Source organism: Triticum aestivum, chromosome 7A, assembly GCF_018294505.1.
Source record: "Triticum aestivum cultivar Chinese Spring chromosome 7A, IWGSC CS RefSeq v2.1, whole genome shotgun sequence".
Taxonomy (NCBI): Eukaryota; Viridiplantae; Streptophyta; class Magnoliopsida; order Poales; family Poaceae; genus Triticum; species Triticum aestivum.
Window position 1 is genome coordinate 543,722,974 of NC_057812.1, and position 17,053 is coordinate 543,740,026.

The following is a 17,053-nucleotide window of genomic DNA, read 5'->3' on the forward strand; positions in this document are numbered from 1 at the left end:
TCTTCCTTTTGGAGCCGGCTTGCTCCACTGTCGTAGCTCCATCTCCATGCCGATCTTTCTCTACTTCTACTGGCTTCTACTTGTGATGAGTTTATGTCTCATGAACTAGTGCCAGTACTATTATTCTAATCGCACTTCTTCAATATCTTTGCCATCAGGGTTGCTCAGGTCGATTTTAGTGGAACTGCACAAAAGCATCGTATGATCCGAGGGTGCCAGCCGTCTTTCCTTCGACATGTTCTACCTGGCCAGGAAATTAAATCATGTTTAGGGTTTAGGGTTTAAGTCGTAGTGACCCCATCAATAGTTTTTTTTTTCGTACACGCTCTCACAACTTTTTTATTTAGTTGTGAAGTAAATATTGGCTATGATCTATGAATCATTGAGATGCATCAGCATGCGTGTTAGTTTTCCTTTGTATTTGATGGAATGTTGTAACGGGGCAACCTTGGAATAGGAATGAAAATGGAGTGGAAAAGTTTCCGTTTTTCCGGAGAAAAAATGGAAACGGAGAGAAACCAACGTTTCGTTTCGTTTCGTTGGATCGCGCCATCGAGCAAAACCAACGTTTAAATCACGTCTGTCGTGTTCGTGTCTCACACGGTCGCTCGGCATGCCACTCACCGCAAACCGAGTAGTATACCATAACTTTCCCGCCTGCTTGTCGATGGATCGTGCCATAGAGTACTAGCACTACTGGAAGAGATTGACGAGTTGGGGGAGGACAGCTAGCTGTAGCATGGACTCCCAATAACTTTTTACATGCATGTTGTAGCCGACTATTGCGACCTTTGAACGCGGAGCAACCGCATGCACCCGAAAGCGACGCAGACGACGCTCTCTCGGCCGGCGCGCCGCTTCAATGCCGGCACCAGTGAGAGGTCGCGTCCGCTCTGGCCGGGCATGAATGCGGCACTGACCGTTTCGGGCGGGAAGCACACGCGGGTGATGAAGAGGGTTCGGGTTGGTCAGGACTGGCCGTGGCAGCGGTCCAGACGTGCGCAAACAAGAGATGATGTATGTTAATATTGCTGCGTATATAATTAACAACATAAATAATGTACCAGTTGGACAAATATGATTGGAGATGGAGATGGAAATGGAATTTTACGTAAACACAAATATGCATGTCTATGTCTATGTGTGTGTGCGCGACGACTCTCGCGACCTGGAAGCGAGTGCGTGTTTTTGATCGAGTTTTCTTTCTTGGTACGTTAGAAAATCAGTTTGTCTAATTCACATCTAGATGTTATTTAAGGATATCACATCTAAGCTCCCACAAGTATATAATGTAGCAACAAGAAACAAAAAAAACTAGGAAAAGACCACAAACAGAGTGGACATCAACTTATATGTGACATAACTATGTCACATCTAGATGTGTCCTAGACAGACCCTTAAAAAATTGTCCGCCACTTTTCGTTTCTTTTTTCCGGGAACACGCGTATTCTATTTAAAACCATTGCTATGGAGAGATTTTTTTACTCCATTATAGCCTCTTGTTTGATAGAGTTTATCGCGTCTCGCTCTCTCACCCTCTCCATATCAAAACAAGATGATAGTGTCCACTCTATCTCTCTCCTCATCGGTGGTCACAGATCCGGCCGAATCCCGTCCGCTGCGGGAGGTGAGGAGGTGCGGCGTTGACGTTGTCGCCGTTGGCGATGGAGGAAGCCGATGCGCACCATCCTCTCGGAGCCGGCACTGGCGCGGACGAAGATCCTCCGTGCCCTTGTTCGCTGCCGTCGTGTGGGCAGATCCGCGCCCTTGTTCTCTTTCACCCAGCGCCTGTGCGGGAGGGCCACCAACCCCTTCTTCCTCGCTGCCGTACGTAGTGTGGGCAGATCCGGCCTCCCGCCGCACGCCTTGCCACATCCCAACGACCCTAAGGTATAAGTTTCTTTGAAACCATCGTTGCTCTAGCTGCATGTGGATCTTTTTCGATCTGTAGTCGAATCTAGGTCTTGGTTCAAAGAGGAAAGAAGGGTGCAGTGGGCTGGAGCAAGAATCTAGGACGTGGTTCAATGAAGAAAGGAGGGGCGGAAAGTAGTATAGACTGGCTATCCCGCCGCTTTGTAGGTCGAAAAGGGAAAAAGGGGGTAACCCAGTACACGCATCTGTAAGGAACCGATCTCTTTGTTGAAAAGGGAAAAACTGGGGGTCGGGTAGTTTGTGCATGACTAGATTTGCTGCCCTCACATAGGAAGAAGGTTCAAAGAGAACAAATATGAGACCAGCGCATATATGCTGCTTGGCTACATACTCTGCATCACCCATTTATACGTGTGAACACACATGGTGCTGGCATGTCCCATGCAGCTATTTTGCTGTTGTTAATCTAAGAATGCCGTCGGTAAATTGAAGCAATGCCACTGTTAAAAGTAAATTACATTTTTAACGAATGTTGTTTCAAGAGAATGTCTCTGTTAATATGAATCAATGCAACCGTTTTAAATAAATGATGAATTGAAGCTATTGTATTGGTGTCTTTTCCCATTAAGTAGTAAATAAAAATGGGACCAACCCAGACATGATGCTTGTTGCTTTGTTACAACAAATTCAGCATCACCCCCTTTATAAGCCAGTAATTGATGCCACTCTCAGAATTAACTATTGATCTGTTTTAAGAGAATTTCTCTGTTAATATGAATCAATGCAACCGTTTTAGAAATGCTACTGTCCTATACTTTGTTTTCCATCAAGATAAGGTAGATGCTTCTTTTTGTGGCCGCATATTTCATCCTCCTTTATTGGCCAGTAATTGTTTTCTTTTTTGCCTCTTAAAACAGGGATATCTATTCAACTTGTTCCTATAGAAAACTTAAATGTCACACCGGCAACTTTGCTTGATTTCAGTGCAACTGCACAAAACTTGATTGGATTTCCTATTCGTGTTGGTAGATTCATATTTTATCTTGGTCGTCTCATGAAAGGTCAGTACATGCCTTCATCCACATGATTGTGCAGTGTGCTTTGAGATGCTGTGCTACTTGTATTGGCACTGTTTTAAATAAATGATGAATTGAAGCTATTGTATTGCTGTCTTTTCCCATTAAGTAGTGAACAAAAATGGGACCAACCCAGACATGATGCTTGTTGCTTTGTTACAACAAATTCAGCATCACCCCCTTTATAAGCAAGTAATTGATGCCACTCTCAGAATTAACTACTGAATTTTATTTCAAAACTGCAACACTTGTTAGGGATTGGCGGGATTACCATTTTTGTGGCCGCATGTTTCATCCTCCTTTATTAGCCAGTAATTGATTCCTTTTTTGCCTCTGTTTAAATAGGGATATCTATTAAACTTGTTGCTATTGCGACATTTTGCTTCGCTACGCGAAACACTTTGCTTGATTTCAGTGCAACTACACAAAACGAGATTGGATTTCCTATTTGTGTTGGCAGATTCGTATTTTATCGTTGTTGGTCTCATGAAAGGTCAGTACAGGCCTTCATCCACATGATTGTGCAGTGTGCTTTGAGATGTTGTGCTACTTGTATTGGTACTGTTTTAAATAAATGTTGAATTGAAGCTATTGTATTGTTGTCTTTTCCCATTAAGTAGTGAACAAAAATGGGACCAACCCAGACATGATGCTTGTTGCTTTGTTACAACAAATTCAGCATCACCCCCTTTATAAGCCAGTAATTGATGCCACTCTCAGAATTAACTATATTTCAAAACTGCAACACTTGTTAGGGATTGGCTGGATTACCACTTTTGTGGCCGCATGTTTCATCCTCCTTTATTGGCCAGTAATTGATTCCTTTTTTGCCTCTATTAAAACAGGGATATCTTTTCAACTTGTTGCTATTGCAACATTTTGCTTTGCTTAATTTTGGTGGAACTGCACAAAATGAGACCGGATTCCCATATATGTGTTGAGATCTCTGTGAGATCTTCCTCACGAGTTGTTTCAAATCTTGGTCTTGAATGGTCAGTACCGACCTTCCTCCGAATTAACTACTGAATCTTAGTTCAAAACTGCAAACACTTGTTAGGGATCGGCAGGAGTACCATTTCTGTTAGGGATCGGCCGGAGTACATGTTTAAGAAATGTATTGTTCAGATAATGTCTCTGTTATTAAATTCAGTTACAGACTTACACTGTTTTACAAATGGTACTATCCTGCTTTGTAGCTCTTTCTACATGTTTAACCAAGGTATTGTTAAGATAATGTCTCTGTTAAAATGAATCAGTCGCATTGTTTTAGGAATGATACTTTTCTGCTTTTTCGTTCTTTATACATCTTGAAACAAGGCATTGTTAAGATAATGTCTCAGTTAATATGAATGAATCACACTGATTGAGAATTGCTACTCTCCTGCTTTGTTTCCCATTAAGATAAGGTAGATCAGTAGATGCTTTTCTTCTGGGAGTACAAGTCATCAACCGTTATTTCTCAGTAATTGTTTCCCTTATACCTTTTGTTGCTTACATGGATATCAAAATTAAAGCTCGATTTTATTCCAACTTCGATTTTAGTTCAACTGCACAAAAGGAGCCAATGTGTCCAAGGCAAACTGCTGCATTACTGGGTCCAGTTGGTCGTTCCACTTTACAGAAAGAAGCACTCACTGTTTGCGCTACATTACAAAAGGAATGACCGAGAAGCTTTACAGAGTATTATTAGACACCGATGACATGACTAGTCTGCAGATACCATTGGCAATTTAACAACACGTGAAGTGCCTCCACGATCATAGGCATTACATATTTTGAATGGGAAAAGCTTGTCAAAGTTTAATCATTGATGTTAGCAAGAAGCGACAGGACTCCACGATCATAGGCATTGCATATTTTGAATGGGAAAAGCTTGTCAAAGTTTAATCATTGATGTTCGCAAGAAGCGACATGACTCCACGATCATAGGCATTACATATTTTGAATGGGAAAAGCTTGTCAAAGTTTAATCATTGATGTTAGCAAGAAGACGTTAGTTTAATATATTGGAATTGGAAAACCTTGTCAAAATTTGCTCATTGATGTTAGCCAGAAGCGTCGAGTGTTTTTTCCTATTCCTGTGTTCAGTTTAGAAGTACATAGTTACTCTGCTGAGATATTCCTGTGTTAAGAGTTTGTTCTGGATATTGTCTATGTAATGCCAGACCTTGTGTTTGATTGCAAAGTTGAGCTTGGAATGTTGTGGCATGCGGCATCACGAGCTGTTCACCGTGCCACCTGAGGATAATGCTTCGTATTGTTTTGCATGTCGATCTAATGCCAGTGATTTGCTTGTTAAGAAGATCATCCTCTTCTGTTGTTTCCGTGCTTAAGTAGTTCATCGTTTGTTGTTTCATTCATAGCCTATGCGACAAGTCGGGTTGGTTAGACGTGAAACCATATGATCTTCCGACCAACTCATGATATTAGGCCGTGATTGGATCATCGTTTTCCAACCAAAATCGCTTGTAAAGCTCACGCTTGTAAATTAAAGCAGATGGTCTCGGGCGAAGGCGCTTGGTTAGTCGATTTCGACTAGTAAAATATCGGAAGTACTTGACACACGATAAAAACGCTGAACGACACTCGGACGATTGCTAATCTAGCCTTTAGCTGCTGTTTCAGCCTTGCTCATGGATGGCATGATACGCACGTCGTGCATGTATCGTCTGGTAATGTCGTCCATATAGCAGTGCTCGTAAAATATACACTGGTCTCTCAAATTACACGCGTAACCCGCCGGTTTTACTTACAGACCTCGGGCCCTCGGTTTCATTACGCCTGTATTTTACGCGTTATTTTCGATGACGAGTAAATTACACTTGTATGTTAATACAGGTTTGAAATAAACCAGAGCTCCCAAGCGCGGCCTTACCGTTTCATGCCGTTTCAGTTTCTCGAAGGTGCTCATAGGTGTCCGATGATCCTGGCTTCCTGAATGAGTAGCGGGCGCTGTATCAGACCATCCGTAGGGCCAGCGAGGCCCTCTCCATTATCCTTCGAGTTGTTGCGCTCGCCGTGGTGCCGAGCATTGTTAACATCATCAACGAACATGAGGATTCAGGAGATGACTTTATTTTGACTGGATGACACTAGGGACACACTAGGGCCATAGCCGTACGTACGCAAGTGCCTCCTTATTATGTACAACTATATTTTTTTTTGCTTTCTCCTGGTTTCCTGACATCACGGTCCCACACCATTATCAACCTATGTAGTCAATATAAACGAGAGAATTGCACAAGGTGCGGCCGACAGCTGGGACCAAGCAGCTCGAGCAGTATTGAGGAGAGCAGGGTATTAACTGAGCGGGCTGTGGCCCGTCTAGCCCAGGCCAGATATCCAGCCCAGATACTAATCTTTTCAAGATGAAAATGGCTAGCCTAGCTATACGTCTTTTTGAGGAATACCCGCTGGGCTGCAAATCTTTCCTAGGAGGGATGCATTAGGCTTAACAGGAAAATGGGCTTTAAAAATAATAAATAAGATGTAATTATAAAAGTTGGGCAGTAACTATAAAAAAATGCACCAAACACGAAATTAGTTTATAAAATATTATTTATGGATTTTGAAATCTTAAATTTTCAATGTTGCGCGCGCAATGTTTCGTTAGATTTTTCCGTAATACAAATTTATATTTAATCTGACTAGAAATTTCTGGATAAAAATATTTCAGAGCCCATCAAAATGTGGAAATTTTATTGAACTCTGTCTTCAACGGTTGGTTGAAATTATTAATCATTGTCCTAGCTAGAAAATGGGCTGTACTTTTAACAAACTATAAATGGGCTATTGTAAATTCCATTAGAATTCTAAAATGGGCTTTACATTCTTACAAAACGTAAATGGGCTATAAGTTCTCAGCCACACACTTGTGGGCGTACTAAGTGACACGTCCCCTAAAAAAGTAAGTTGACACGTATGCAAGGCTTTGCCAACTTATTATAGTCAACACACGGTTCTAGCAGCAGTGGCCGTTGGATGTCTATCCAACGGATGTCGTGCTTCTTCTTCAATTTCGGATATTCTTAGCTTCGGCCGCACAAAAAATGATTCCTCCCCCTGACATCTGGGGGCACCGTTTCGGAGGCTGACCTGTGGGCCTACTAAGTTGGAGCGTACCAAGGGCTTTGTCAACTTAGTCAATAATAAACGTTTCTAGCTTCAGTGACCATACGATGTCCATCCAACGATCGTAGTGCTTCCTCAACCTCTGGTCTTCTTGGTCCAGCCGCCCAAAGCAGCGCCGTTCGTGCCGCCTGCTCCTGCCTCCCGTGGCCGGCTGTGCTGCCGCGGAAGCCTCACCGCCCCCATACTACTCCCACCGCTGGCCAGGCCATCCCTCCACTCACCCACACCCCCTGTTATTCTGCGGCGACGGCAGCCTCACACCGCAGTCGAACCAGTGAACCCTCGTACTCCTGTCCGCGCGGGCTTCCACTGCTGCGTCTTCCCCGGCTCCGCGTCGTCCCCTTCCTAGGCCTCGCCGTCGTCCAGACCACCGCCCTGGTGCTCTCAGCGCGGTGTGGTCAACGTGGTCAACGACCGACTTCCATCGGAAGAGTACTGTACATGGAGAGGCTGACAGTTGGGTCCAGGCAGCCGCAAGGAAGTGCCTCCTTATTACGCGCAAAATAATTATTCCTCCACCTTACAGCAGGGACCCACCGGACGGGCCACCTTATTTCGCGAAAAAAACGTTGCCCCCCTGACTGCTTGGACCCACCGGACGTGCCAGCGTATTTCGCGAAAAAAACATTCCCCTCGCTGTCAGCTCGGACCCACCGGAAGTGCCTCCTTATTACGCACAAAAAAAATGAATACTCCCCCTGCTAGCTGGGACCCACCATGGTGGGAGGCTGACTTGTGGGCCTACTAAGTTGACTGGGACGGGGGCCTTTGTCAACTTTAGTCAATATGAACGATTCTAGCTCCATTGATCGTACAATGTGCATCCAACGGCCGTAGTGCTTCTTCAACCTCTGGTCTTCTTGCTCCGGCCGCCCAAAGCAGCGCCGGTCGTGCCGCATGCTCCTGCCTCCCGTGGTCGGCTGTGATGCCGCGGAGGCCTCACCGCCCCGTACTACTCCCACCGCCGGCCAGGCCATCCCTCTACTCACCCACACACCCTGTTATTCTGCGGCGACGGCAGCCTCACACCGCAGCCGAACCAGTGAACCCTCGTACTCCTCTCCGCGCGGGCTTCCGCTGCTGCGTCTTCCCCGGCTCCGCGTCGTCCCCTTCCTAGGCCTCGCCGTCGTCCACTGCCCTGGTGCTCTCAGCGCGGCGTGGTTAACGTGGTCAAGGAACGACTTCCATCAGACGTGGACTGTACGTGGAGAGGCTGACAACTAGGTCCACGGCCGCAGCAAGGAAGTGCCTCCTTATTACGCGGAAAATAATGTTTCCTCCACCTGACAGCAGGGACCCACCGGATGGGCCACCGTATTTCGCGAAAAAAACGTTCCCCCCTGACTGCTGGGACCCACCAGCTACACCTTCGCATGCAAGGAAGTGCCTGACAGTCGGGACCCACCTGATCGAAGCGTACGTAGCGTTGTCATTCTGGTCGCGAACGTGTGCGTACATATATACTGGTGGATGTAGAGGCGCGCACGTGTCGTAGTAGAGGCGCGCACGTAGCATGTACACGTACGTACAGCGGCGATGGTGCAAGAAAGAAAATACGACCACGTATGTGTACATACGGGCGGGGTCTCGAACGCCTACTCGCGCATACGTACGTCGAGGGCTCGTGTACATGGCTGGGTCGGAACGGAGAAACAGCGTCGTCGTCGTGTTCATGGGTCGGTACAGAATGCGTGGTCGTGTTCATCGGGAGGGCTTGGACGGAAGAGGCAATGGAAACAAGGTCTGGCGTACCGCACAACGGAGGAAACGGACATTCTACGGTCGAAACGGGGGTCCTGTTGATCGGGAGGGGTGTGGCGTACCGCACAACGAAGGAAACGGACCTCCTACGGTCGAAACGGGGGTCCTGTTGATCGAGAGGGGTGTAGCGTACCGCAAAACGGAGGAAACGGATCTCCTACGGTCGAAACGGGGGTCCTATTGATCGGGAGGGGTGTGGCGTACCGCAAAACGGAGGAAACGGACCTCCTACGGTCGAAACGGGGGTCCTGTTGATCGGGAGGGGTGTGGCATACCGTAAAACGGAGGAAACGGATTTGTGTTGGAGCGCTACGGTCGAAACGGGGGTCCTGTTCATCAGGAGGGGTGTGGCGTACCGCAAAACGAGACTCCACGGGATACTGTTTATCTCCACCGTCAACCCCCTCCAGCCTCCACGAGCTACTGTTCATCCACCGTCGACCTCCTCCAGTCTCCACGGGCTCCTGTTCATCCAGCCTCCACCGCGCGCTACTTCACCGGCTACTGTTCAACCACCCCTCCACCGTCTACTGTTCATCCTGCCCTCCACACCACGGGGTCCTGTTCATCCACCCCTCCACGGGCACCCCTCCACTGTCTACTATTCATCCAGCCCTCCACCACACCACGGGGTCCTGTTCATCCAGAGGCAACGCCAACGCTCACTGTTCATCCACCCCCCCCCCCCCCCCCCGCAACGCTCACTGTTCATCCCATCGATCAGCTTCAATTAGCAGCAGTAGCCAAGGAATCGCTCGATCGGGTTCAGTTAACAGCCATCGATCGATCGCTCGGGTTCAGTAACGCATAGCCTACAGTGCAATCGCTCGGGTTCAGTTAGAGCCCAACGCCTCGCTCGGGTTCAGTTAGAGCCAATGCCTCGCACACACGCGCGTACGTGTACGAGAGAAACGCGCATCACTCGGCCCCCGACCTTCCACCGTAACCGGGAACTCCCTGAAATTTTCCTCCCCCTCGCTTCTACCACGGTTTTTTCCGTCATGGACGACCCAAATAATGTCATGCAGCTGCGTCTCCGGCCCGTCCAGGACGAAAAGCCCATTTTCTGTCATGATTTTTTGTCATAGAAGTAGGAGCCCACCACATCTATGATGATACCGAATTTTGTCACAATTATCGTCATAGAAGTGTCATATGTATGACAGAAAAAAAATTCGTTCGGCCTAAAATGTCACGGATGTGTCTTTTTTTTGTAGTGTCTAGAATGGCGGCAAGCGCATCCACCACCATATTGAACAAGAAGGGGGAGAAGGGATCGCCTTGCCTTACCCCACAGAAGGTGGGGAAGTAAGGGCCGATCTCCCCATTGATGTTCACGGCAGTGCGACCGCAAGAGACCATCTGCATAACCCTGGAGATCCAACGGTCGTCGAAGCCCTTTCGAAGCAATACTTCTCGAAGGAAGGGCCAACTAACCATGTCATAGGCCTTATGGAAATCAATCTTCAAGAAGACCGCCTTAAAGTGTTTAGCGCGCACCTCATGGAGGACTTTGTGAAGGACTAGCACCCCATCCAGAATGTATCGCCCTTGAATGAAGGCGGACTGGTTGGGGTGGGTAATCTGGTCTGCGAGGAGGGTCACCCTATGGGCGTACCCTTTAGCCAGAATCCGAAAAATCACGTTGATGACCGTGATTGGACGAAACTGACGGATGTCGGAGGCGCCTGGGACCTTCGGGATGAGCGAGATGATCCCATAATTGAGGCGCCTGAGGTCGATAGACCCAACATAGAACTCTTCAAAAATGGCCATGATCTTCGGTTTGATCACATTCCAGAAAGACTGGAAGAATTTCATCGGGAGGCCATCCGAACCCAGGGCCGAGGTGGGGTTCATGCCGCGGATGGCATCCCAAACCTCGTCCTCGGAGAAGGGGGCCGTAAGGGCCGCGTTCTCTTCAGCGGAGACAAGCTGGCGGCCGGACCAGCAGTCGAGGGCCAAAGATAAGCCTCCCCGAGGGGAGGCAGAGAAAAGGGTCCTATAGAATCCATCGACATGAGCCCTGATGTCTCGGGGGGACTGAAGCAGAGAATCCCCATCCCAAAGAAGGGGAATGGTATTGCGTCTACGCCGACCATTCGCAATGGCCTGGAAGTAGGCCGTGTTCGCGTCACCTTTCAGAACCCATTTCTGGGCGCCGCGCAAGCGCCAGTAGGCCTCCTTGTCGGTGTAAATGACCGAGAGCTGGTCCTCCAAGTCATACCTAGAGAGCCAATCCTTAGGCGAGAGGCCAACCGCATCAGCGCGCAGGTCGAGGGCCTGGATGGCGGACAGCAGGATCTTCTTGCGCTCGCGAAGGTCACGCCCCAGGTTGGCAACCCAACCCTTCATAAATTGTCGGCCCCGCTTGGCACAAAATTGCCAGGAATCAATGACCGAGGGGGGACGAGGATGAGGGTGACCGCGAGCCTCAACCCAACGAGCACGAACCGCCTCCACGAAGCCGGTCTGGGACAGCCAGAAAGTCTCAAACCGGAATCGTGAGGGTATCGGGGGGCGCTCGTCGGCAGAGGAAAGAAGAAGGGGGACGTGGTCGGAGCCAATTCTAGTGATAGCTCGGAGGGAGGCGAGGGAGCAGCGGAGGTCCCATTCCGGGGAAACTAGGACCCGGTCCAGAACGGACTGGGTCGGAGAGGCCTGGCGGTTGGTCCAGGTAAATCTGGCACCAACCCTATCTATATCGCGGAGACCAAGGTCGGCAATGCAGTCATTAAACATTTGCATGCGGGCAAAGTTGACATGCGAGTTGCTCTTGTCCTCCGCGAATCTGAGGAGGTTAAAGTCGCCCCCGACCACTACCGGGAGAGAGACGGCCGTAACCTTCCGGTGGAGCTCCTCGAGGAAGGAGGCAGACCTACTACGATCACGTTTCACGTTTTAGTATTAAATATATCTGTATCTAGACGAATTTAAGATAAGAATTTCGGGACGGAGGGAGTACTTAGATAGAGTGTAGGAACCGTATCATTCCTGTACTTACTATTGCAATGACGTTGATGACGAGCGGCGCTGACAAGGTCGACCCTGAGAAGAAAGAGTGTGATGAGGACGGTGAGAAGCAACCGAGCCAGGAAACGGCAAGAGAGATTGGGTGCCACTGTTTGTGATTCGCGGTGGCGCTGCGCTAGTTTTTTGTCAGCGAAATGGAACAACGGTTGGTGTACTGGAAACCGCAATGCCCCAGCACCTGTATATATAGAGGCCATCGCCGGGTACCGAGCAAGCTTCAGCCGGACTTTGACTGGAATGTGTGGAACTGGAACTCGAGATCAGGAGGACGGATCGAAGAGATTCTCATGCTGGTGCAAAGAGGGCACTTCCACCGACGTACTCCTCATGGGAACGGTTGCCGCGCGCTACCGACAGGTTGCTGCATTGCATGTGGAGTGCAGTGGTTAATCTTACCTAGCTTAACACAATACACATGCTCAGTATTAACGAAGTTAGATGTCGAATATGCAAATGGTAAGTCATAACTGGTGGGAATGCATGCCCATAGATCCCACCGCACCAAACATGTCAGGGCATGCACGATAGAAAGCAAAATCACCTGCCCATCGCAAAGGTTACTCCAGCTCCTTTGGTGGTGACAAGTGGCGCACCGCGTTGTGTCACTTGTCGTAATTACTCCCACTCCCTTCGACCCATAATATAAGAGCATTTCTGACGGGTGGAGTAGAGAGTTTTGATTGGATTTTCTCCCATGTGCAGAAGAGATGCGTGAGTTTTTTCCGTATATTTGATTTTTAAATGATTTATCTCTCGAATAACGCGTCCAAATCACGTATGGTTTCACCATTGCATTACTTGCGTTGAGATATTCAAAAACTAGATTTCATATTGATATGTTTGGACGAACTTTTGTTGACAAAAGTTATGCTTTAAAAGTGTACTAAACCATGCTTCAAAAACTTTACTAAATTGTGCCACGTGAGAAGCATAACAGAAGCATAATTGTGCTTTCCCGTGAAAGCAAATTTGTGTTTCGCTTTTGAAAAACACTCGGTTGTGCTGCGAGAAGCACAATTGTGCTTCAATTTTAGACAAACACAACTATGCTTTCACACGAGATGATGCAGTTCACTTTTTAAAAAAGCACAGAAGCATAGCTATGCTTTCATGAAAACACAACTGTGCTTCATGCAGAAGCACATTTGTGATTCATTTTTTGAGGGAAGCACAATTATGCTTTCATGCGAGAAGCAAAACTATGTTTCATGCTCCTGATAAAAGATGGGAAAAAAATGAAGACATAGGAAAAACCAAGAAAAAACAAAAAACAGAAGAAAAAGAACAAGAAAACAACAAAAAACAAAATCCGTGTAGTCGGTGTGCAACGTGTAACGGTGCTGGGAGGCACCACATGGCGTGCTGAGGCGTCAACTAGCTGCTACCTAGAGGATGCTGGAATACAATAATACGATGGTGGATTTGAGCAATGCCTCTCTTTCCTTTTCGAGAATAAGGCTTTGTTTTATATTAAAAACTATCAACGTCACAAGATGTTTAGAAAACAAGGAAATTACAACTAGTTCCTCAAAGAGGCAAACAAACTAAATCTCCGACATGAGTCTGAAAGCGCCGCCACTGCCCCTCCATTACCAAAGCCGACATGATATTGTATCCTATGGTCAAAAAGTTGTCATGCTAAAATCCAGTTGGACCAATGTCCTAGTGAGGAAGCCGCCATCATAGTAGCCTCGCGTAGACCGGAACTCCCATAGCTAAATCATTTCCTGAACAAAATTTCGCCAACTTAGCAATGGCGATGAAGAGAACATCATTGTGACGGTGAGAGAGCATGAACCACTTGAGAGAAATTTGTGGCTTCAAGGAGACACACAAGGGAAAGAAGGCCATTGCCTCAGTTGCTCCGTCAAAAACGTCTAGGGGAACTTCAACCCGATCCCAAGGGAAGGTCTTCCACCGTCCACATCGCTAGCTTCCCGTAACGCCACCACCACAAAGAGCATGAAGAAGATGATCATTACCTCGACATCAACATAAAGACATACGAGGCGTATGCCCAGATTCGAAGGACCCAAGACCACACATACATTACCTCCTAGACCCAACCCCTAAAGCCGAGAAGGCCACCACTTCAATGGGACATATGGAGGGATTTTATGCGTCGCCCTCATTGCCACATCCCGAGCTACATGCATGGGCATCCGAAGACCTAACTAAGACACTAAGACTATTTAACACACATGGAACAAGGTACCGGGGTTCCCCTTCCTCCCACCGCACTGAAGTAGTCAACGGAGGTGAGGGAAGCCTAGTAATTCCGGAGTTCGAGATGCCTACTGCATTGTCTCGCTAGATCTCTTCAAGCAGCTAGGGTCGAAGGGCTGTGATTTGAGCGAAAAGGATCGATATGGACCTAGAGGTGGGGAGGGTGAGTAGGTACAATTAAAATTTTAGTACTACTTAGCAATTTAAGTCAATATGCGAAATATGAAAGTGAGCATAACAATTGCAAAGGGTGATTCTAGAGCTAGTAATATAATCAACAACAACAAATAGATAGGCAAGCAACCACAATATGATATAACAAGTAAGAACAAGGAACAAGTAATCACAAGCAAGGAGCTAGGGTTAGGGATAACTGAAACTCTCGAGACGAGGATGTATCCAGATGTTACTTCCTTGGAGGGAAGCTAATCATCGTTGGAGGGATGGGTGGTACCATGAAGGCACACAAACATCACAAAGGCTCACCCTATTCTCCTTGAGATATTACAACGCATGCGATTCTCAACCACTAGTGGTAGACCTTCAGGTGGTCTTCAAATCTTCACAAACTTTCCAGGGGAATCACAACAATGGATTCCTCTCCAAAGAACTCATACAGTACCGCCTAGGAGTCTCCGAACTCCAAGGGTGACAGGATCAAGGGGGGAATTCTCAAGACTTGCTCAAATCACGATTTGCTTTGGTCAAAAGAGGAAGATGGAGTGGATCAATCACTTGGTGGAATTTCTCTCAAGAACTCCCACAAATCTCTCTATGATCTAAGATTTGGTGTAAGAGAGAGTGAGAGGTAGTTTTTGTGTTCTTGAGGATGATTTTGAGTGAAGTGGTCAACCCTCGGTATATATAGCTCACATGAAAAGGAGCCGTTCAAGCCATTTTTTATGAGAGCCCGGATGTCGGGTGCTACGTCCATTTTCATCATGCTTTTATATCGATATTTATTGCATTATGGGCTGTTATTACACATTATGTCACAATACTTATGCCTATTCTCTCTTATTTTACAAGGTTTACATAAAGAAGGAGAATGCCGGCAGCTGGGATTCTGGGCTGGAAAAGGAGCAAATATTAGAGACCTATTCTGCACAGCTCCAAAAGTCCTGAAACTTCACGGAAGTCAATTTTAGAATATATAAAAAATACTGAGCGCAAGAAGTTCACCAGGGGGGGCACACCCTGCCCACGAGGGTGGGGGGCGCGCCCTACCCCCCTGGGCGCGCCCCCTACCTCGTGGCGCCCCGGTGGCCCTCCGATGGCCATTGTCGGTGTCAAAACCGGTGGATCTCGGGTAGGGGGTCCCGAACTGTGCGTCTAGGATCGATGGTAACAGGAGGCAAGGGACACGAAGTTTTACCCAGGTTCGGGCCCTCTCTATGGAGGTAAAACCCTACGTCCTGCTTGATTGATATTGATGATATGGGTAGTACAAGAGTAGATCTACCACGAGATCAGAGAGGCTAAACCCTAGAAGCTAGCCTATGGTATGATTGTTGTATATGGAGTTGTGTCTATCGACTAGCCTGGCCTCGGTTTATATAATGCACCAGAGGCCTAGGATAAAAAGAGTCCTAGCCGAATACGCCGGTGGGGTGGAGTCCTTGCCTTGATTGCCAAGTCTTGTGGAATCTTCCTTGTATGCGGTAGCTGCCCGAACTGGCCCATGAGTATACGGCCATGGGGGTCCTCGGCCCAATCTAACAGATCGAGAGACGACATGGTGAGTACCCCCTAGTCCAGGACACCGTCAGTAGCCCCCTGAACCGGTCTTCAAGTTAGGGACGCTCCTCGATTCTTCCGAACTGTTCTTCATCTTCGGTCGCCGGTCTTGAAAACTGGTTCAACAAATCTTCTTTATCTTCGATCTTGAGGATCCGCATTCGGCGAGTTTACACGCCGGGTATCCGAGGAGCCCCTTTAAGTTTCCAGCTTTTATCAATGCCTTGTTATTTTTATGCCACACCTCGGGTTTGAAGTTGTTCCCGGGAGGCAGTGTCCTCTTGCGTCCAAGCTCTAACGCCGGACTGCATTCGAGGTATCTTTTGCAGCCAAGCACCAATGCCGGACCGCTTCCGAGCTCCAACGCCGGAATGTATCCGAGCTCCAACGCCGGACTATGTCCAAGCTCCAACGCCGGACAGTGTCCCAGCTCCAACGCCGGACTATATCCGAGGTGTCATATCACCTTGGTTCAAAAAAGTTGAAGGAGTTTAGCCGAGCTTAATGCCGGAAATGCCCTCTATGGAGCCAGCCACTAGCGCCCGAGCTTTATGCCGGACTGCTTCCGAGGTGGTGCACCACCCCGACTGTGGGCCGATTTTTCGTCAATATTTTTTATTGGTGCAATTTATTCTCTGCCGAGATATATCCAGTAGCCCTCAAGGTGTGTATCGGTATAAAACCCGAGATGCACCTGAAGGATGATGTAAGACCGCTGATCCCAGTAGCCACTGAGACTCAGGTTGATTTGCAAAATCGGCCTGAGGATCAAGTCCTAGCTCGGCAGAATACTTCGGGACACGAAAAGCGGCGTGCTCAGTCCTCGAGACTCAGGTTGGGTGCGGCCGACCAACCTGAGGATCAAAATCTCCTTGGAAACTATATTGCACATAAAATTTTCTGCATTGGACAAGCAATGCAGGAGCCCCCGAGACACTGGTCGGGTGGCAACACCAGATCAGGGGATCGATGTGCCCCTTTAATATTTGTAAATAATAAGCCCGAAGCCCAGTAGCCCCTGAGCCTTAAAGCGGGCACGGGTGGCCGAATTAAGGATCAATATCCATAGTAAAATCACAAATTATGTGTAATGACTCTATGTATCCAAGTACTTTACGTCATTAATGCTCAGATCCGCATTGTACAAAACTTTGTTGACCGACCATCAGCTTCCACCTCCTCGGCCAGTAGCCGAGGAGTGTTTGTCCTACTTTATA